Raw genomic sequence first — 22,310 nt, 5'->3', positions numbered from 1 at the left:
ACGGCGCTCGAAAATCTGTCAAATGTTTTAGTACGACTTTGCTAAGCTACGAAGCCGCACCGCTTGATGGATTGTCGGAGCATTATGGCTATCGTAGGCAGGAGCCTCGCGGAGTGATACGTACTGTTCTTCAACATAATATTACCGTATTGTAAAGTAAAGTGTGTGTGTTAGTCCCCATAGGGAAATAGTTCCTCTGCATTTAACCCATTCACCCAGTGAAGCAGTGGGCAGCCACCAGTGCAGCGCCCGGGGAGCGTTGTGTAGGGACAGTACCTTGCTCAGGGGTACCTCAGGGTAGCCGTTCAGTGGAGTCGAACCCCCGACCTTCCGATCATGGGGCCACCACTCTACCTACTGAGCTATCCCTGCCCCTTTTGTGTGTGTATAACCTCTTTTTAAGTTTTGTGGATATTCTACATGGTTATGCGGAGGATATGTCGGCCAGTTTCCACTGGAAATGCCTTTTGGTTAAACTGTCAGCGAGGAATTTGCATTTGCACTGTTACATTTTTAGAACTTTTTTTTAACTTTAATGCACATAAAAATACATTGATGGGTTGTTGTTGTTTTTTTCCCTAATAAAGTTGTGGAGTTGTAAAGTATTTTGTCTAGTGTCAATTATATCGTCAGTTATATTGTTATCGCAAATTTTCAAATGTATATCGTGATAAATATTTTTGGTCATATTGCCCTGCTCTATATGAAAGTTCAGTGGAAGTGTCAGGTTTTGTCAAGTAAAATAATATAACTGGATACTATGAGCTGTGAATGACCCGCTCACTAAAGCACAAGGCAAAGCCCTCACTCTACAAGTTTGATTCCCTGTGCTGAAGTTATCCTCCCCCGTCTGTCTGTCTGTCTGTCTGCCATTCCATCAACAAAAAGCATAAAAATGTAAGTAGTTGTGTTGCCAGCACTTTTCCTTAACTTCCAAGTCAGAGTATCCCATTATTTTTAATGCAGAACCACAAAATACATTTTACTAACCCTGAAAGCAAGCTGGAAATCTCTGCAGACAGCCTCCGTAAAGACATACACAGTAACAATGTGATCGTTTTAGCGTAACATAGTGAATCTGTGCAGACGAAACCACCAAATGGTGTTGCTCGGCAGCTCTGTCCTTTGGCTAGCTGCCAGTCCGGAGACATTACTCGGCTGTAGGTGAGCATGTCTTGTCGATCAGTGGTGGGCCCCTCCACAATGGATTGTAAGGTTTTTCCTAATGGGGTCATCTGGCTCTGGCCTCATTCCACAGTCTGAGAATTATTTCTAGACAGCACCGTGGACTCTATCAGTCCAAACAGCCGGGATATTTCTGCCCATGCCATCATGCCTGACACATAAGGGATTATTGCCGAGACTACATCAGGATCAGGAACCACACAGAAGCACACAACATGGATTTGTACAAACACAAGCACACAGACGATCAACACAACTTATTTGTATCACTCTGGGTAATGCTGCCTGCAGAAACTCAAACAGAAAGAATACAAGAAAAGCACATTTATCTGTTTTCCCCCCTCTGTGTGTGGTGGTGTGTGCACATTGGCTGATGACAGCTGCAGCAGTGATTGGATCTTTAACCTCTCCTGTAAAGTCAATCATGATGGCAGGGAAGTAGAGATGAGAGGAGAAGGGGGAAGGCACAGCAATGATACAGTAAAGAGGTCAGGTGCAGAGCAGAAGATGAGGAGATGGTGCTTGGAGGAGGTGATTGAGAGGTCAGGGTGAGACAAAGAGGAAAAGGAAAGGATGTTTAAGGGGTAAACGTGAGGTGGAGGACACTGGCGTAAAATGTAGAGGGGAGGGATGGAGGCTGAGATCTATGAGCAAAGGGATGGAGGAGAGAAAATGAGGAGGGGAAAAAATGGCAAGAGGAGTCAGGAGGTTAGCTGCATAAAGGGCACTGGATATGAAGGACTGATGAATGGTTGGAGGAGGGTTAGAAGGCCAGAGCAGCAGAATAGATGCAAGTGGGCGAGCGTTAAATGAGGTAATGTGAAGAGGGGTGAGGCAGGTTAGAAAGAATTACTGGCAAGGCAAAGAAGAATAGACAGATTAAAAGGGAATGCAAGGGAGATGAAATCTCAGAAAACGATTACAGAAAAAATAGCTGAAAAAGGAAGATGAACAGATAGAGGGTGAAAGAAGGAAACTCAAAAAGAATGCTGAGAAGCGACGAAGTGCATGGGAGGACAAACGAAGGAACACGCAGGGGGAGTCAAGGATGGGATGGATGCAAGGATGTTGAGAACTGGAGCACAAATAGAGGACAGCACAGAGGGATAAACAGGCCAGTATGACTCATTAAAGTTGGATCAGGAGCTAAGCTGGAAAGGTAATTGTCTAGTTTGGTCTGGTCCAGCCTGGCTTGGCACACTGACCCCGCTGCCCTCTGACACTTTAACCCATTTTCCTTCCGGTTCTCTGTGGAACAGCCGACCAGATGCTGTGGGATTATCTGCTTGTTGTGGGTCCTGTCTTTATTTATGTGTTACTTAGAATGACAACAACTGATCCCTGATGTTTGGTCAGTGCTGGTCTGAATTTGATGTCATGGCTCATTTGATCAAAGCATGACCAATGAAACTAGTTTAAACAGACAGGTTTCCTGCTCTGAACATCAACTATAGTTGACTTATTACACTTTCATACATTTCTTTTTCTCACAGCCATACTGTTCCAATGCTTTAGGGTATTTTAAAACAATTCGGACGGCTTTAAACGCTCAGTTCGAGGCAGTTACCTTCGACTCTTGTATGACATCAGAGAGCTCATCTTACATGGGTACAAAAGACCCACCTACCTGGCCTTTTTGTTTATAAGGGGCAACCAATAACAGGAAATTCAAAGAGTGGTGGAAAGCAAATCCTAGGAGCAATTTTTTTTTTAGTTATAGCCAGTCACCCTACAAAGGATTTGTATACATAATGCCCATAAGTCAACAAGAAAACACACAACTAAACTAATTCCAAAAGTCCTCCCCCATGCATCAGCAGCAGTGCAAAACACTGAAAGGTATTTCAGTTTAAGTCCTGAGAATCTATTTCTCATTCTTTCCACTCAGGTTATACAATGGAGTTAAATTCAGGAGCGATCCCTCTCTCTACGACGATCTTTCTACAGCAGTTTGTTCCAGAAATTTGGACACCACTTCTCATCTTGAATCAGCTGAAATGGAAGCCTCCCAGAAATGCACAGCTGGGTTAATGGATTGGTTGGGTTCTCGGTTTAGGGTGATTGAGGATTACTTGGATTCACACTCAAGTCGCACCGCATCCTAGCCAGTGGCTGACTTTTAATAGTTCTGTCAGGGGTTGGCAGACTGGCAGCGGGTATTTGGACAGGCTGCCTTGTGATTCACCCTGGTGAGATGTGTGGTTTATTATAAAAGGCAGTTTTAAAGCTCCAAATTCCCTCACACAGATATTGAAGCCATGCTGGGAAAGTTTTAGATATTTTAATTTCCATATTCACTCCCCAAATCGGAAGGTGTCATCGTCTGATGACTCTTCTGCTTCTAATGTGTGCTACAGCTATCAAATGACATGATGTGTTGTGACATGGCCGGTGAGCGCAACGCACACCAGGGGGACGTTAGACGTTTCGAGGCTGAACAACATGTGTTCGATTGGGGTTTTTTTACATCTCAAGCCTTAACAGGCTTTGAGGCATGTTTTCTCACATTCCTTGGATGTGTCAGTGGTATCCAATTACCAGTGATACATATATCAAATCCACAATAATAAGAAAAATATAATAGTGTGTTAGAACTCTTGGGTGCTGCTGTGCTCCTTTCACCTCATAGTCTGTTTAGCTTTGTCTCTTTCTATGTTGATTTGAGGACGAGTGAGCCTGTATCCTCAAATGACCCTGGAGCCTGTATTTATTGCACATGCTGCACATGATCAAATCTGAAAACAGTGTGCAATATTTATTTAGTGTTTCTGGGTTTAAAGCTGAGCATTATCCTTTCAGCAGCAATGTGAAAAGTTAGTGGAATGATTCAATGAGTTGCTTTTGATGTAAGCTTGGCTAATATAACAGGGCATTCGACAAATGATCCTTTCCATTGATGTTGTATTGGATGTAGAGTACAGTAGATTAGGGTTAGGGTGTTGTGTACGTCAGGTGTGTGCATGTGCTCATTTTCGAATCCATAACCTGCTTCACAGGGTCGAGAGACTGTGCCGTTTTATGTTGTCATGTTATTAAATTACATTTTACCCATGCAAAACAATTAACCATAGCTTACCCTTGCCTCTGCTCCCTCTGCTCAAAACTAACAAAATTCTCAAAACTTTTCCTCTGGAGAGCCGAGAAATAGTAGCTGCCGCCATTGTTGGAAACTGAGGACCGTGCTGCGCAGCACTATGAATTCTGGGATAGGTTGGGCCACGAAGTATACACCCGACCCATCCTTCAAATCTGGGGAAATGAAGGGTGCATTTGTCAGAGTCTTCGAATTTGGACAGTCGTCATGTCGCTGTAACGTAATCGGCCTACAAATCCGGGCACAGGAGGATGCGGTTCCTGAATTTGGACACAGCTAAACTACTTATTCCTGCATCTTTCGGGATCTTACAAAGCTTCAAACGACCCGTCGACTATTAAATTAGTCGTTGACGATTTTGATAGTCGACATAATCGTGACTAGTCGACTAGTTTTTTAATTAAGCAGCAAGGCAGAACAAAGTCGGGGCTGTATCAAGACACAGGGACTAAACCCCAATTCAACCAGACCCAGAACTGATCCGTAATTAAAACAGGACTACAACAGTTCAAAATCAGGACTACTTAGGACTTAACCAAATCAGAACCAGAATCAGAACTAGATTATAGTAGCACTAAAAATCATCATAGACCTGCACTACACTTGTTTTTTAATTCTACCAAAGTCCACTATTTAGATTCAGAGAAGTTTATATAATTATTTTGCCTTGTTGTGCAAACAAGCTTACATAACTTAATAAATATAGAATTTGAAAAATAACAAATGGTATCTAAAAAGATACATTCATTTCGCTGCAGGTATTCTGTCACAGCTTCAAATATATTATCATTATTAGAACGTGTGCTGCTTTTACTGAATGTTCCAGATTCCACCTGCATTGCCATCTAATCACAAACGGGTGTTCTAGATGTAGGCTCTCATGTTTCTGGCAACAATAAAATGAAACCGACATGATTCTTGGTCTTTGCCAATCAGTTTGAAATCAAGCTGCTTGTATCTGAACCTGAATTTATAAAGTTGTCATTGCTGCACCAAAATCTTCATCATATAGTTTTCACTTTGGAATATTTTGGACTATACCACCTTAGAAAGGCAGCTGAAACTCTGTGGGGCTCCCACAGGCAAAGCGTTTATTGTGAGATTGGAGGTTTTTGGCAACCTTCAGTTCAACTTGCACAGCAGTTACAAAGCGAATACAGCTGTCTGTATAACATGATAGCCTTTTTGTTCTACAACGTTGACATACTTCTACTTAAATCAGTCATAGAGAAACAAGTTTAGATCAATACTGTGTCTCAGTTTGTACCAAACATCTCTTCAATCTGTATTTCTGCAGACGCTAATGAAGCAAGAATGCCAATACATGCTTATCTGAAAGCTGTTTGCTCCTCACTAAAGTCAGATGTGAAATTACCTCCAGGTAATATTTTGTGGGTGGCTGATCATATTTTCTGCTCAAATAGTCACTTTGGCAGGAAACCAACCATTTATTTACAAAGACATTAAGTTCAAATTTGATGAAGACAAACATTACTTATCTATCCCTATGGGTGGAGTATCCGTAATTAGGTCACAGGAAAAAAGGGTTGGTCATGGCTATATGTAAAAATTTTAATAATAGTTCATCAGAGTCAGATGAAAATGTCAAAAGTGCTTCTTTAGCCTTTACACACCAGCTAAACAGACTTAGATTTGATTTTATTATTACTGGTTTATTGCAAGCTACACTGTCCCAATGAAATCTAACAGATTTGGGTAGATTTATACACATCATAGACATCAGCATATAATTAAACCTCAGCTGTCACAGCTGCTCTAACTGTTATTCACTGCTGGAAACGTGAACATTTGTTGTTTTCGGCTCCAAGTTTCTTTTCAGGTTTGTTGCTTAATGCAGTATGGCTATTAAATAGTTAATATTGAAACACCGGTTGTAAAAGCAGTCATAATGCAAGAATGTCATCCTAAACATCTGACAATGTCCGGACAGCCAGAACATCAATCTGTTTGTGTCCATGGACACTTTGAAACAGATATATTTTAATAGGATGTGTGTTTCCTGTCTGTAGCTGGTATTCTGTCGAGACAAAGCGGGCTATGCGTCACAATGGAAACTATGAAAATACTGGCGATCACCCCTCAGCCTCCAAGTAGACACTCCTATGGTATTCATTTTAAAATCCCATGTTCTCAGGTTATGGCATTCACAAGATTTTCAGAAAACCAGACCTCTGACCTCGAGGTAAAAGTCACCAGGATTCAAACTATGCACCTATTATTTCTGTTGGTTTTTGACAGCTGTGCAGTCAAAAAGGACTGACCAAACCCCACGCAGCTTTTCCTCTCTCGTTTTCACAGTGTACAAAGGCGTATGAAGGGCAAAGGTCAAAAACCTTAAAAAAAGCAAGCAAGAGATATTCTTTAGTTTGTTTCAGTTTTTTTGCCTTTGAATGGCCTTTTATACTAATAGCATCCCAAAAGGGTTTTTAAATGTTGACCTGCAAAGTCAACATCCCTTGTGAAGGCATATAAAGTAGGTATAGTAAGTTTTGAGTAATTATCATTGTCATCGGGGTAATTCAGGTTTTTAATCAAGGTAAGGAAGTGCTTACCTTGTGAGCATAGATGGATGAAAGTCACATATTTTCCCTGAGAAGAATATCACAACAAATAAGAAAAGTACAAAATCACGTTTAGCAAAAAAAAAATAATTAGACTCACAGAACTTTGTCCAGCCGACCCATTTGTTTTAATATAGGACAGCCCATTAAATGGGGGATTATTTTTCTTCTAAACTTCTACTAAAACGCAACTCGTTTATTACAAAATATGGAAAGAAGGCTTAATATGAAACTGTGGTTCTACATCCTGAATACAATTTTTTGAGAGGGCTTCAAAATTTCACTGACAGCAACACGACAGGTTGGTAACCTACTTTGTTAGCACTTGCAAAACTTTACTCGCTAAACTCAGTGCAGATTTGTACATGCCTGCTTCCTTTGAAATATCTGGCACTTGGCTTTTTGGCAGTAGTTTTTGCCAATTTTAAAGTTCTCTTTGCCGGTAATATTAGTTAAAAGGCCAAAATTGTGATACAAATATGAACGGTCTCTTGTGGCTTTTCCAAGCATCACCCATCCATGAAATAAACATGCTGGTAGTAAAGGATGTTTTTTCTACTTTGAGTATTTCATCCTATCCCCCTGCAAAATATCGCCATGAGGGAGAGAAAAAAAAAGGTATGAAAATATGGACTGTGATTTTGGAGATTTGTTGTGAAAGATGTCTTCCTCAATGATAAAATGATATTTAGAAAGACATCAAAAAACCAGTTAATTACCAATCAAGTGGTACTGAAGTTCTTTATCTATCTATTCTAAAGAAAAACCCAGGTATGAGCTGAAACGTAGAATTATTACGACCCTATTGGTCTACAGCTCAATTCTTTCATTCAAACAAATATGAAATATTTTTGACACTATCCTGTGTGACCAGGGCTGTGCAACCGAAATCTCATTTCCCGACATGAGACATTTATCGTCCCGACAACGATGTATATCACAAAAATTTTACATTTTCTGTAAATTCTGTGAACCCCGGCAACTAAATTTGTGTGAAAGTGTTTTCAGCTGGGCGTCATGTACCCGGAGTCATTTTATATTTTAAGTAATTTGTTTGATGCATATTCTAAAATGTGATGTTTCACAGCAATGTACACATTTCAGTTTATTTTGAAAAGTCTCAACAGGATCTTAAGGTTTATACACACACACACACACACACACACACGTCAGGTATTCAGATCTTGTGGGGACAATTAATTGACATAATGCTTTCGCTAGCCACTTACCTTAACATCAAAAGTGAATGCCTAACCCTGACCCTAAAAATAACCATAACCCAATTGTAATGCTGACACTAAAACCACATTTTGAGTCTCAAAAATGCCTTCAAACTTATGGGGACCAGAGTTTTGGTCTCCGTAAAGGGTGTTGGTCCCCAAAAGTATAGTAACCTTCCAATTTTTGGTCCCCACAAAGATACAAATACAAGCTCCCAAAAACACACACAGACACAAAGCCATATACCTGCAGCCAGGTCTCCTGACACACATGAGTTCAACATTAAAAGGAGTTTTAAAATATTCAGTAATGTATATAGAAAGGTGAATCATGAATGATTGAAGATGGCATTATGATGAGCACCATTAAAACTCTCTACCCTGGTCCTCAGCGGAGCCGTAAAGGCACACTCTCATGCAAATACAGCAGTCCATTTTCCAAGAGCGGTATAAATGTGGATATTCACCATTCAGCTACAAATGACATGTGATGTGTCATTTAACCAACCGTGTGTGAATAAATAAGCCTTAAACACCTCAAACTCTCTCCTTTTAAACATCGTAATGGCTCTTAATATATGAGTGAGTTCACACAGTCTTTAATGGATGCTTACAGCTGGAAGCCCTCGCAGCTTCTTGAGTGTATTCATTTTATGGTGGCCTCCAGGGGGAAGTGCACCAGTGGAAAAGTAATCTCCTACCTAGCGAGCTCCAGCATACACAGAACAAAGGATTCAATTTCATCCACACACTAAATATTCATTTCTGTCCATTGAACACCACATTCCTCAAAATAAGTAAGGTTTGAATGGAAAAAGAAAACTCAAAGATCCAGCTTCAAGGCAGTGAAGTTTTTAGGATTTTTAGAGGGTCAGTAAAGCCCCCAAAACAGGAAAATGCTCTCTGCTTATTAAGGATTCCTTTGTCATAAATATCAAATGTCATAAATATCAAATGACAAAGGAAAATGGCTGCGTACCGAGCCATAAACATGCAGAGGAAAACTCCATCATTATTTAAATGACAAAGAGAAAGGTTTCAAAACTCCTTTTCATGATAGAACTTTAACTTTTAACAATTTGCCAAATGAAGCTATTTAAAGGTAAAAATCCAAACATAAATCCAGCTTCAAAAATATGAGCCGTGGACAGTTTCTGTGGACTTGTGATTAGTACATTCAAATCCTTTCTGTCATTTTAAAGCTTATATTATTAACTACAGTCATTAATCCAAAATATGCATAATGTTGATTATTAGGGATGCAAGATGATGATAATGTCTTATGAATTTTACACTCAGAAAACTAAGTTTTCATCTTAAAAAGAATATTTTAGAGTCTCCCGGCTCGTCTTAAAACAAATCAAAATTGATGTGACACAACAGACAAATATTGTCATCATCTTATTTGTCATTAAGCCCTAAGACTTTTATAAATGAACCATATTTATGTTTATTCAGTCATTACATATCACACAGATGGTGTAAAACAGTTTATAAAATCCACAAGTTATACAACAAACCACCAGAGGAGTCAGGAGTAACTTCCATTAACAGTCATGACACATGAGTATGCATGCTATGAATTTTACTGCAGGCCAGTTCCATGAAACTGTAGATAATAATAATAATAATGGATACTTTATTGATCCCCATGGGGAAATTACTTGTTTTTCTCTGCATTTGACCCATTCACTCAGTGAAGCAGTGGGCAGCCCACTAAGCAGGCGCCCGGGGAGCAGTGTGTAGGGACGGTACCTTGCTCAGGGGTACCTCAGGGTAGCCGTTAAGTGGATTCGAACCGCCGACCTTCCGATCATGGGGCGACCACTTTACCTACTGAGCTATCCCTGCCCATAGATAATGTGGATGCCAGGGAAGTCGTGTCTGTCACCGGGAAGATGACAGCAACCCTGCACTGAGCCGAATCTACAATACCATCTGTCATCAGAAGTTCACAGAACACTGGGTAAATAAACTTCCATCAGGGCCCTGCACACAAAAATGTCCCTTACCACTTTGGAAAAGCAGTTAATTAAACTAAACTTAGATTATTCAGCACCAAGCAAAATAAAGTGCATCACATACACAAGGAAACACGTTTCTGACACTTGATTTAGACCAGAGGTTCCCAAAGTGGGGGCGCAGAGCCATTGCGGGGGGTTTTTTTGACGGGGCTCCCACACAAACGCAGCAGATGAGGCATCACCAAATATGCTTCCAAACCAACTTCCTTCCAAGCCAAAGACTAGAAAATGTGATGAAGCATATCTTGCCTTTGGCTTCACCTGCACAACAGCGGTGCCAGGGTAGGTTTCCCTGACAGAATTTCAGTTTCCCCTGCGTCGGGAACACAAACAGTATCCCACAGTTGTTTAAGATAAGATAAGATCACCTTTATTAGTCCCACACGTGGGAAATTTGTTTTGTCACAGCAGAAAGTGGACAGTGCAAAAGTTATATAGCAAAAATTAGAGAACACTGGAACACAATAACAATAATATACTGTACACAACTGTACAGAATAGAATAGAATAAAATACTGTATACAATAGGATAAAAATAGAATACAAATGCTATATACAACTGAGTAAAAATACAACTTTATCAGAAAAGAGTATTGCTCTTAGTCTTATTGCACATGTGTGGGTTTGTGTGTTTGATCAGCTGCAAAAGTCTTTGTTGTGGAGTCTGACAGCAGTAGGGAGTAAAGACCTGCAAAATCTCTCCATCCCACACCGTGGGCGCCGCAGACACTGAAGGAGCTGCTCGGTGCTGTCAAAGTCTCCTGCATGGGGTGGGAGATGTTGTCCAACAGGGATAATAATAATGGATGTCATTTATATAGCACTTTTCAAGACCCTCAAAGAGCTTAACAATTCCACTATCCATTCAATCTCACATTCACACACTGGTGGAGGCAGCTACAGGTGTAGCCACAGCTGCCCTGGGGCAGACTGACAGAAGCGAGGCTGCCATATCGCGCCATCGGCCCCTCTGGCCATCACCAGTAGGCGGTAGGTGAAGTGTCTTGCCCAAGGACACAACGACCGAGACTGTCCGAGCCGGGGCTCGAAGCGGCAACCTTTTGATTACAAGACGAACTGCCAACTCTTGAGCCACGATCGCCCACTCTGGATGATGGATGCATGGATGGATGACAGCTTAGCGACCATTCTCCTGTCGCTCACCACCTCCACAGGGTCCAGGGGGCATCCTAGAACAGAGCTGGCCCTTCTGATCAGCCTGTTCAGTCTCTTCCTGTCCCCGGCAGAGATGTTGCTACCACAGCAGACCACACCATAAAAGATGGCTGAGGCCACCACAGAGTCATAGAAGGTCTTCAGGAGTGGGCCCTTCACTCAAAAAGACCCGAGTCTCTGCAGCAGGTACATCCTGCTCTGCCCTTTCCTGTCGAGGGCGTCTGAATTATGAGTCCAGTCCAGTTTGTTTTTCAGATGAACACCAAGGTACCTGTAGCTGTCCACAGCCTCAATGTCCATAGCTTGGATGTTCAGTGGTTGCAGTGGAGGATGTTTGTGCCTGCGGAAGTCTACCACCAGCTTCTTGGTTTTAATAGTGTTGATCTGGATGTAGTTCTGCTGGCACCAGTCCACAAAGCCTTGGGTCCGTTCTCTGTACTCCTTGTCGTCCCCATCAGTGATGAGGCCGACTATTGCAGAGTCATCAGAGAACTTCTGCAGGAAGCACTGGGTGGAGTTGTGGGAGAAGTCTGCAGTGTAGATGGTGAAGAGGAACGCAGCCAGAACCGTTCCCTGTGGGGCCCCCGTACTGCAGACGACCCTGTCCGACACACAGCCCTGAGTTCTCACATACTGTGGTCGCTCAGTGAGGTAGACCAAAATCCAGGTAGTGAGGTGCTGGTCGACTCCTGTGTTTTCCAGCTTGTCCTTCAGGCCCATGGGAAGAATGGTGTTGAAGGCAAAATGGGTTTATGTTGTTAAACCCATTTTGTACAGAGAGACATTTTTGGAAAAATGTATTAATAGCAATGTTGAATATTCTTACAAAGGAAAAAAACAAACCAAAAAACCAAAACAACTATATGTTAAATAATTACACCATAATTTCATTTGTTGATTGGTTTATTTTATTGCAACCTAATTTAATTTATTGCAGTTTACTTTTATTTATTTTATTTGTTTAATTGTTTACAAAAGGTTTGAGCTGTGGAATAAAATGCAATGGAGGCAAAGACCTTGTACAAAGGGTGGCCTAGCAAAAAACGTTTGGGACCCACTGATTCAGACTGTAACCAGCACTAGCATACGTTTTTCTCTATGCAGTTACAATCACTGGGATTAAGTCTTACTGAATATGACATGATGTAAATTTTGGAAATGATGGTCACATTATAGTAAAAAAAAAAAAAGCCTCAATCAGAATCTCATGATTTACACCTCACAACAGTGTGAGCCACACTCACCCTTCAATCAACATTTTGCACATCCAGAACACTAATACGACATCAGAAACTCTCAGCTCACTGCTGAAAGACGGGACTAAGCAAAAGGTCACATCATGGTGAACGCTTCACTCTCACATGCATTTCCTGTTGGGATCCATTGATCTACATGCTATCATGCAGTCCTTCCTACAGACAGACTGAATTGTTCCCCTAAGGCAGGTTAGAGTTTATTGCGGAGGTCCTTGTCGCTGCTGGACAGACCTCAGCTCCACTGTCTGCACTGCAGCAGGTGATAATATAATTGTGATCTGCTGTAAATTGGAGGGCTGCTGTAACCAGAACACACAGCAGGTGGAGAGCTGGTTAACATTAATGCTGCCAATAAGGGGCTACTGCCACAAACTGCTGCCCAAGATGGTGGAGCTTAAGCACTACCCAAACAAGCAACTGCATCAAATATTATCACCTATCAATCTGTGTTATGTACTGTAATTCCTGTGTGCCTTCAGGTGAACATCTCCTCTCACTATTTCTCTGCCACGTCTCATGTGTCAGATTGTCTGAGCTGCTGGCAGGTACGTTATTTCTCTATTTTTACCCATCAAGAAATGTCTTCATCCACAGAATTTTAATATTTTGTCAGGCAATTGTGAAAATAGATTCCTCACATGTATTTATATTTGAAGCAGAAGACTCAAAAACAAAACAGTCTTTCCTTCTCTTTTTCTTGCCTCTACCTCTCACATTCCATTCTCTCAGCCTCTGTATGTTCCCTCCTTCACTTCACCCTGCTTCCTCTCACGTTACCTTCCCTTCTTCTGCCCTTTCTCTCTTTCTCTCTCTTCTTGTCCATCGCCGCTGCCAGTGTGTGACAGATTAGCTCTCATCTCACCTTTACCATTACCTTACATGGAGACACTCACCCATGAAACTCATTACATCAAACATGACATTCAGCACAGTGTGTGTGTGTGTGTGTGTGTGTGTGTGTGTGTGCGCGTGTGTGCGCGTGTGTGAGAGAGAGAGAGAGTGTTCACACACAAACTACTTCAGAGGTGATTTTATAATTGGTCATGGTAGCTCTGGTCAAATGTCTCTCTGACAGAGTGTGTGAGAGAGAGAGAGGGGGGGGGGGGGGGTAGTACTACTCATCCTGACTAGGAAGGCGAAACTCAGTCAGTTAAACAAATTTTGTTTACTCCCTGCCATCCTTCTGCACTATTCTGTCTCTGTCTCTCTCTCTCTCTCTCACACACACACACACACACACACACACACACACACACACACATGTATACACAACTGTGATACCTAATTAATCAGGAGCTAAATGCTAGTAGTGGTGCACATGTGTAAAACAAACTCTGATACAAGAGTGCAAATACAATAACCAAACACAAACACAAAAACACACGCACACACACATCCAAATAGATTGTGTCTATTTTTATCAGGCCGCTGACAGCACCCAGTCCCACTGTTCACACTAAGCTGAGCCACGTAATTGGCTACGATCTATCCTCTCTCTCTGCCCTTCACTGTCTATCTCTCTTTAATCCTGCTTTTCCTTCCTCCTTCACTCTTGCTTTGATGCCCCTCCATCCTATAGTTTGTAGTTATCCTGGCGAGTTGAGCGTTCAATGCTAAAAACAAGCTTCCATTTTCTGCCTCAGCAGGACGGCTGAACTGCAGCAGCGCTGAATCACAGGCTGTGTTTACACTGAAAGCAGAGAGAGAGAGAGAGGCGTGAGTGAGGGGAAGAAGAGAGGCATGGATTGGAGAGGAAGAGTGGACGTAGGAGGAAGAGAGGCTAATAAGGAGGACGGAGAGATAGGAGTGTTTGGGAGAGAGACGGAGACAAAGAGAACTAGACAGACAGAGATGGGCAGAAAGATCTCTGGGGTATTTTTAGGTTTCTATGAAGCCTGTTATTTAACACCTGCTGGGTTTTGCTGAAAAAGAAAGAAAAGGAGTTCAGTATTATTCTATGAAGCCAAAAGTCTTTTTACTGAACCCAAACCATTATGATAGTTTAGTGAATATATGTATCTATGGACAGGTATTAACGTCTTTGTGGGGAACAAAAATCAGACGTTTACTATACTTGTGGGGACCAACAGCCCTTATGGGAACCAAATCGACCAAAAACCCAGTCCTCATTTTTGAGACTCAAGATGTGGTTTTAATGTCAGGGTTACAATTGGGTTATGGTTAGGTTTATGGTCAGGCATTCATTTTTGATGGTTAGGGTTAGCGTACGTGGCTAGGGAAAGCATTATGTCAATTAGATGTCCCAACGTGTGTGTGTGTGTGTGTGTGTGTGTGTGTGTGTGTGTGTGTGTGTGTGTGTGTGTGTGTGTGTGTGTGTGTGTGTGTGTGTGAGAGAGTGATTTGGGTGTGGGGGGGTTGTCATGGTTAAATATTTTATGAAAAAAAAAAAATGGTAAAAGGTGGTTTCACAACCTCACTGTCAGATGGACATCGTCTTTTACTGTGCGATCACATAATGATAACACAGATGAAACTGACAGTCATAAAATGAGGCAATTAAAAACTGTAAAGACACATAGCCTTGGAAAGTAGGGCAAAGACATTAAGCATCTTCTTGTGCATTTAAATTGTAAGACGGTCCAAATAGAATCAATTTTGGGTCATGGCCGCATGTCGCACATGAGCCCACACGTGGCCCATATGCGAAGCTTTGTACTGGCCACATTTAGCCTTGATTGACCACAGATCAGCCTTATTAAGCCATGTGTGTGATGTATTGTGACTTTTGGACTATGTATGGCCCACAAAAAAATTAAAACTAACTAATAATAAAGTAACTGAGCCAAACACAGCCCAAAGCAGCTTCAAATGTCTCGGCTACCTGGATACTACTTCAGATGAAGATCGTGACTACCGTCATGAGAAATAAAGAGCTATTTTTCACACAGTAAAAGCTAAACTGATCAACAGGTTTGTCAGTGTGTTGGCTTCTTACTGTCTCAGTCAAATAAATCCAAAGGCTTTAAGTATTTTAGCCCTCTAAAGCTCCAGGCTAGAAAACATCCCCACCACATAGAATAAGAAAAAACACTGAGCCAGAGCTGGGCGATAGAACGATAACGATATGTATTGCGAAATAACTTTTTCTCGATAGAAAAATTAAACTATTACGATAGGCCTCATCGCTCTTGTTCTCTTTAAAAAACAAACAAACAAAAAAAACATTCAATCCAAATTAAGTAGTGCAGAGCCGAACCAATCACAGCCGCAGCGTCACGTCACGTGACTTGTTACGTACAGCACAAGTGCCAAGCCGCACATGTGTATTTGTTTGGGAAGCAGCCAGCCGCCGTGCCGCCCGGGTAATGGAGGAAATGAGTGTGCCGACTAGAGAAACCGAGAGCGTGACCGAAGGTTACCGAAGAGAAAACAGATGATGGTTCCAATGCCGGAGAGATTGTCGAACAGAAGAGCCATAGAAGTTCCGCAGTGTGAAGGTATTTCGGCTATTTCAAGTCTGACAAAAAACAGAGTAGCGCGCACTGTAAATTGTGCCGAAAGCAAGTCTGGAAATACAATAAACTGGTGCATGCTCAATCTCTGACTGGAAGCGCTAATTCGTCATTCGGCTTTTGTCAGACTAAAGTAACTGTTAAAACTGTTTGAAAAGCTAAGCTATACAACAAGGAGAGATTGAGAATTTCCTTTTAGTTCTCAGTTTATTTGATATTGACAAAAGTTAGTCAGTTTTGTCTGTTATTCTGTAAAACAAACTAAGATTTTTTTTTAGAATTAATATTTTGTTTCTAAGTGGAATTGACAGTTTAGTAGTCTGTTTTGTTTGTTCTATTTTGAAACTTAAACGCTTTAGCGGCTGCCTTTTGTGTAGTTTGCAATATTTGCCTTTATTTATCTGAAAAAGTCTCGTGTTCCTTAATACCCTGTTGAACTTATTATGGGAAATAAATATTTAAATCAAAACAAGCTGCTGATTATTTCACATTTTACTTGTGAGCAACGGCACATTTAAATATTACAAATATAATTATTTGGCTTATATCGTGATATATATCGTTATCGCCTGAAATGAAAAAAATATATCGTGATATGAAAAAATCTTATATCGCCCAGGTCTACTTTGAGCCAGGCGGTAACATCTCCACCACTGTAATCTGTCTTATTAAGATAGACACGAGTCTTTCTCTTCCCATCACAAAGCCAAACCAAGATATGAAAAAAAAAAAAAAAAACTCTTCGATGAGTCAGAGGTACCCTTTTTCAATATTTTCTAAAAGCTTCTGAAAATCTAAGCTAAAAGCTAAAAAGCCATCTTCATAAAATTCAGTGCAACAGAAAAGTGTTTGTGTGTCTGTTTTCTTCTTCTGCCTTCTTCATTGAATGTGCCATGCTCTGCAGCCTTCACAAAATGGGTTGTATTTTAATAAGAATATAAAGCCTGGTCTCGGTACTGCACCCACTCAGATGGAAAGGGTTAAGGGGATTTGCAAATTCCCAGAAGAAAATGTTCCAGAGTTCCAAATGATTACAGAGACTTAATTCAGAGTGGGATTTGTGAGTCATGAAGATCTCTGATATGAACAGTAACAAGGATGTGGAAGAAAACACTGAGTTAAGGTGAGAGGAGGAGCAGACCGGAGGAATCAGGGTTCACAAGAACAAGGGGCACTGATTTACCTCCCTGTCGTGTCTGTGCACATGCATGTGTGCGTGCACTCAAACTGTGTCTGATGGACAGTGAAATGGAGGGTAAATCTACAGAGGCTTCACCTTACAGCAACCTCCATCTGCTTCTCCCACTCTCTGTCACATCCGGCTCTACAGCAGTCATGTATTCCTGCCGGTAAAATCCCAAGTCTTTTAATCTCAAAGGGGCCTGACACACAAAGACACCCTTTGGCCTTTGAAAGGCTCCACATGATTCAGGAGGAGAAGCGGGCCGGCAGCAGCACAGCCTTAACCCTGTATGACAGACAAACAGAGCTGCATGAGGCTTTGCAGTACATGGCACGCACTGACAGTCCACTACATCATAAGGGACATGATGCAGTGAAATTATTATCTGTGTTTTGAAGGCATGTTTTTTTTTTTAATTGTCAAACTTAAGTGTGACATTAATTAGCTTCAGCTAACCAGCTCCAAGATCAGCTTCAAGCATGTTCAACACCTCCCAAGAGGTTTCAGTGATTGAATCCTCCCGTGTGAGAAGTTGAAAGCAGGAAATATTTAACATAGCTTAAAAAAGCAAAGCTATTTACTGGTCGATCAACATTCCTCCCCTCACCTGACCACAAGCAGTGATAGTACTAACCCAAAAATGAGATTACAGCTGCAAATGGCATAAATTCGCTTCTTCTGAAGCGTGTCTGGGATCAGGCTCAGAGACGGGATGAGAAGCTCAGACAAAGACTGCTGCTGCACAACATCAACAGGAGGTGTCCCTGATAATGGATGGATGGATGGATTGCTTCATAAAGATCTTAAAGATCTGTCCATTTGAACTCTGTTGATTTGCTTTACATTTGGGTTGGATGTGCACCTCTTCAGAAAAATAAATATGTGTAACCGTGATGAAGACCACAGTGGGTGTGATTGCTGTGCCTGGTGGCAGTGTGCTGTGCAAGCATATGAACCAGTACAACCAGATTTATTCATTTACAACTATCCTCTTAGGCTTTTTTCCATTCCAATAACTTAATTTCAATAAAGTGTTGTTCAACATTTATTAACACCAACTCTGAGATGATCTGCTCAGCGCAGTCGTTTTTGTTTAGAGAAGTCCGACACAGAAATCTTAGAAATCTATCACTAACTGATGTTTTGAGTGTGTAATTATAAAGCCACAGTGTGGGATTCACTCGAAATCCTACTTCAAAATCCTCAAGACTGATACAAGCTAATTGATGATCAACATTTTATTCTTTTTGCGCCGCTTAAGAAATGACACTTTAAGAAAGTCACCAAAAAAAAAATAAATGTATCATTTCTCACCATTTTTGATCTGGCGTATTCTTACTGAACGTGTCCACCACACACACACACACACACACACACACACACACACACACACACACACACACACACACACACACACACACACACACACACACACACACACACACACACACACACACACACACTGTTCTCATGTGTCCCAAATTGTACTGCACCATCCATCAGCATGCTGTCAGATATGACCTTCAACTTGAAAAAGGAAAGGAAAATAATAAAGAAAATAGGAGAAGGAAGGGCATGAAAGGAGAAAGACGGGGAGAGCGTGATGGAGCGACTGACTGCTATGGAAACAGAAAAACTGAGTGTAATGTGATGAGCATTAGATCACATCCCTGCTGAGATTAGCACGCTGATATGCATATTGGATTTACACTGGAGTTGTTCTTGTTATGTGTCCTCGCACTGACAGTCCTCCGGGGGTCCGCACCGGCAGCGACTCATATTCAATTTAGACTTGACACGTTTCACCATTTTCTCATTAATCCTTAAGATGTCAGATCACACATGAAGACTCATTCCAGTGGCAGGGCAGAGGAAAGAAACAACCCCCTTGTTACACCTCAGAGTCATCTGCTGTGAGTCTGGATTCGTACCGTCCTCTGAGGGAATGTGGTTTGTCATTTCAGACAGGAACGTTTGTTTTACATCACAAGGAAGACACAATGTCCAGTTGTAAAACTTACCCGATGTGTTCTTTAAATAAAGTATATCCCTCTTTATAGTGCTAATCATTAATTTAGCAGTTAAACTCTAAAATAAATTCATGGCTTTAACCAATTTAATTGATTTACTTCAATGCTTGACTGCTTTAATGTGCGGAAGACACCATTTTTAGGAACAGATTTTGTTATTTAACAGATGCATTACCCTGAGGTGTTATACTGCTTCATTTCTCAGTGTGGAGGTTTTTTTAAAACTGAATTCACACATTGCTCCTGTCATCCTTGGCAAATTAGAAACATCTACATTAAGCTCCTGACATCTTGACAAAAACAGGTACTTTGGGTTTGGGGTGCAGTTAGAGGCAATCATTTTTTACACCGCTGTTAATTTCTCCACTAGTGTAACAAAGCAAAGACACAGCAATCCCTTATTTCGGTAGAAATGTAGGTCACACTTCTGCCATCTATTTATGAAAAAAAAAGATCATCGCACAATCTTTTGAGAAAAAGATTGTACAAAAATAAGCTGGAGAGAAATCAGGAGGAGGCGAGGTGAAAAAGAGGAGCAGGAGAAACAAATTAACACCATGATTACAGTATTTGTGGTGTGTTTGTGTGGGTGTGGACATTACAACGTTGGGTAAAAAAAATAACATTGAGATTAACTAGAAAATGAAACAGCAAAGCTGACACTGATTTTGAATCCAGCATTCGGCCATTACAGTAACATTTTAGCATAATGGAACCAAGAGATCTAAAATGGGAAAGAATTACAATAAATACACACCTCTAAATTATAGTAATTTAAGTTGCTATTTCTGCAGCAGTAGTCCTGTTAGTGCTGTCGCGTTGGCACACCGTGGCTGAATAAGCTGGGGGGGGGGGGGGGGGGGGGGGACACCTCCAAAGCAGTGAGAGTGGAGAAGAAATGAAATTTGCTAGGAAGGACCTCCTGCGGGCTGTAGAATGAAGTACGGATTAGCGTCATTCATTTAAATGTAGTGTCTCAGGATGAAAACAGTCCACCTGCAGAGCACCTGCAACAGGGAAAAGAAAGCAGGAAGGAAGACTACAAAGTGAGTTCAGGCAGGGAAAACAGGCTGCCTGGTTGGACGGGCAGATGGACGAGGAAACAGATGGGTGAATAGACGGAGGGATTGGGGGTATAGTTCTACATTGGGAGATTAAGCTGCAGATTAATTCTTTAACCAGACGGGATGGAGAATTTCCGCTGAAATGTAAATGAACATTTATGATCTGGATTCCTGTGACTGGCTCTTACCTGCTTTTCTGTACCTGGAGTGACAGCGTCGTTACATAACAATCCTTGTTGGGTATCAGTAAGAAAAAGCACTTCCAAAAACTAAAGCAGGTTCCTACATGACAGCTGCTAGAGATCAAAACACAATCACATAGTAGAAAAACAACTTCCAACTTTTTCCAACAAATGAAGCCTCAGAGGAAATTAGAAATGTTTCAGACTCTTTTTTTGAGCTGCTATGTAGGTAGAGGTCTAATCACAGACAAAGGTAATGGCCAGACTGCCTGCTGAACAACTAGATGGTTTGTATTTGTTCACATACAGTAAATAATTCATATTTGCCTATTTTTCCACATTTGAAGGAGCAATAACAAGAGACATGCTGTTCTAGCCAGTTACCAAAAGACATGTAAAATAATTTTACTCTTAGATTTAAATATGTGTAGAAATGGACTTGACATACATATTTAACACACCGAGACGGGTTTCATCCTATATTTGTCTTGAATCAGCCTTGCTGGAGCTGTTGTTGTCCCTCTAGCAGCTTCCCACAAACTAAACACATACATTAGATTAACTGGTCATTCTCCACAGAGCTTCAAGACTGACAAGTGACTGGTAGAAGCCACAAGGGTACCATTACTTTATTTTACTTTATTTTCGAGAAATAATCAAAACGTAAACTGTGATTAGTTGCAACCCAAACAGGTGCAAACTCCAGCTTTAGTATCCAGAGCCTTTGTTGTGAGTCACATTTTCAGCCGTGTTTGCAGAGGTTTCAAAAATCTTTTCTCTGCCATCTGACAAAAAGAGCAACAAATGTGTCAGAGGTAGCAGAAAATGGGAAACGCATCAAAGTGCTGTACTGAGAGTAAGTGTGGAGGTGGGGATGTGCTCTTGCTCACTGTTTGCTAATGGGATGTGAAGCCTATTGTAATGCTCTCCATATGATAACAGTCACCACAAAACAATGCATCACTGCAGCCACATTAACACATTTCAGTCTATTATCACAGCCACCTGCTTCAACTGCTCTTTTACATGTCTGGTGTCTGTCTGCCTACCTGCTTTAAGCCAGTCTGTGTCTTGCTCACTGTATGAGTAAGAGCGCACAAGCCAAATAGTCTGCTTGCCTGTCTGTCCACCTGTCTCCTTCTACCAGGCTGGTGTTGTTCTTCTGCTTGTGCAACCACATGTATTTTAATAAAATGTATACAACTTACAACACACATTCACACCGAACTCGCAGCCCACACTCAGACTGGAAAGGGTGACGAAAAAATAATTAAAGTTTTTTGGACACAATATTAACAAAACATAAATATGGGAGAAATGTAACACCTATCAAAACGTTCTACTCTCCTAATCTGTGCTTCCAATTCAGTTTGTCCTTGAAGCTTTCGCAGCTTTTCGGGCTCCTAATAAGATATTGAAACCACTGCAACTTCACACACAGCCCCTAATATGCTGAAACAATGCCAGTGCTGTTGTGAGCACATGTAATGCAGAAGATGAGTTCTGATGTTTTCAGGAGGCAGTTAACTTTAAACATGTAGATATAAAGGCAGCTCGTCTCTCTCTGCAAGTACCGACAATTAGATATAAAAGGTTAGCTTCAAATTATGAGAGGGAGCATACATCTGTGCAGTGGTAATTCAAAAAAAAAAAAAAAAGAAGTAGCAGAAAATAAAAATCTAGTAATGTTTACATGATACCAAGCCTGACCAGCTTAGATACGTTGACTCCGATTGTGGGGATGAGGATGAAGCGTTCCTTGATTATATTTTCCAGCATGACAGGCTTAAACCTGCAGAACATTAATGCACCGTAAGTGCACTTAATCAAAAGTGATAGTA

The 22,310-nt window shown here is 41.2% G+C and overlaps 1 protein-coding gene across 5 annotated transcripts in view; it reads right to left on the bottom strand.

Moving 5' to 3' along the window:
* LOC113037032 (leucine-rich repeat and fibronectin type III domain-containing protein 1-like protein) overlaps positions 1-22,310 on the bottom strand; it is a 409,870-nt gene that overhangs the window by 382,022 nt on the left and 5,538 nt on the right. The window lies entirely within an intron of this gene.

This window comes from Astatotilapia calliptera, chromosome 14 (assembly GCF_900246225.1).
Source record: "Astatotilapia calliptera chromosome 14, fAstCal1.2, whole genome shotgun sequence".
NCBI lineage: Eukaryota > Metazoa > Chordata > Actinopteri > Cichliformes > Cichlidae > Astatotilapia > Astatotilapia calliptera.
This window is presented reverse-complemented; position numbering and strand designations above follow the sequence as displayed.